The sequence below is a fragment of the Mercenaria mercenaria genome, chromosome 12 (genome assembly GCF_021730395.1).
Source record: "Mercenaria mercenaria strain notata chromosome 12, MADL_Memer_1, whole genome shotgun sequence".
In the NCBI taxonomy this organism is placed as follows: Eukaryota; Metazoa; Mollusca; class Bivalvia; order Venerida; family Veneridae; genus Mercenaria; species Mercenaria mercenaria.
In genome coordinates this window covers 73,675,931-73,677,885 of record NC_069372.1, presented here as the reverse complement: position 1 = coordinate 73,677,885, position 1,955 = coordinate 73,675,931, and positions in this window count along the sequence as shown.

Below are 1,955 nucleotides of genomic sequence, written 5' to 3'. Positions count from 1 at the left end.
AGTAACATCTGATTAAGTTTAATTAAGATTGGACCAAAATTGTGACCTCTAGAGTGCTAACAAGCTTTTCCTTTGATTAGATCTCATGACCTAGTTTTTGACCCCAGATGGCCCAATATCGAACTCTTCCAAGATTTTATTGAGGGTAACGTTCTGACCAAGTTTCATTAAGATTGGACCAAATATGTGACCTCTAGAGTGTCAACAGTCAAATTGTTGACGACGGACGGACGGACGACGACGGACACAGGGCGATCACAAAAGCTCAGAATCTTGTCGGTTAGACCGTCGCCATATGACATAAATTGTGTCAATCCAACAAAACAAACAAAATGATGAGGTTAGTCACGCTCTATCGTGAGTCACGCTCTTTGTACTACTCCCGCACGATAATTTAAACGACATCATGTTTATATTTAGGAAGTGTCTAGGGGTACGGATCCGTACCTCTAGAATCTGATTCTAGAGGTACGGATCCGTACCTCTAGACAAGCCTGTTAGGGGTTTTCTAGGGGTACGGACCTCCGTTTTTCTAGAGATTAAAGGTCATTTACATTTCAAATTTTGTTGAAAATGAAATAACAAATAACATTTCATCAGAATTCACCTTAAACTTGGATCTAAATGGTTTACAGATAACAACATTCATCCGATTTGTTACATTTTCTTTCGGAACGTAAATAACCGAGAAACACCAAATAAATCACGAAGTTTCGAACTGGCAGAAAAAAAAAAGATATAAAGATTAAACAAAATAATTCTAAGTATGTTGGGGGGAAACTATTTTTAATTGATAATTAGCCCTTAGTGTATTTACGTTTTTCACACATTTGGTTGCCGTTACGAGATACATGGGACGTTTTCACAAACAGTTTTTTTTACTTTATGTCGCTTAATTGATTATTAAAGTTCCGTGCCGATTATCATTATGCAACAATGTACATTGTTAAATAACAAAAATGATTGGTGCATATTAGTATGCCTAATTTATTTATTTGCTGAATTTCAAATAGAATTCATTTAAGGGATAGATTCATTCATTAATCTAGCTGTTATCAACAGTTTATTTGACAACAAACTAATTCCTATCGGCACAGAACAGTGTATTCATTTGGAATTCCTCGGTTATTTAGGTTTCGAAAGAGAAGGCAGGGTCACTCAAAAAGACCCTGGAGAAGGTAAACAATCGGACGAACGCTGGTATCTGTAAACCAATTAGATCCAAGTTTTAAGTGAAGACTGGTTAAGACTTTGTTGTTATTTCATTTTCAACAATAACCCTAAATCTCTAGAAAAAGGAAGTCCGTACCCCTAGAAAACCCCTAACAGGCTTGTCTAGAGGTACGGATCCGTACCTCTAGAATCAGATTCTAGAGGTACGGATCCGTACCCCTAGACACTTCCTTATATTTATATGTTAGCAGGTTGGACTACAACGCCAGCGGTTCGGGTTCGATTCCGTGTACTGACTAGTGTTCAGTGCTGGGTGAAATACTTTCCCAGCAGTATTGGCCTAAACTGGATGCTGCGGGGAGGGGGGAGGTAAATATGACGCCTGCCGTGGGCTCGCTGGAAGTAAGTTGTTCCATGACTTTCGTCGACTAGCATCAACCCACGTTAAACAAGAAACTTTACTTTTATATTATTGTTTGTTTGTTATGGTGAACTCAAAAAGGTTGTAATGATATAAGTATGTTATACAAACATAGTTTCTGTATTGAAACGTTTTAATGATCATCAAACATGTTTACCGTTTGAGATATCGTGCGGGATTTATACTTTAATCAATAGATGCAGACGATATTTCCGTTCCGCATTTCACTTCCGTTACAGATTATTTCTTTCTTTTTTTAATGGAGTGACCAATACACTTGAATTTACGGGTCGAGGGTTCAACGCAATAAGGGCGTATCTACATATGATTATTATATGTAGATACGCCCTTATTGCATTGA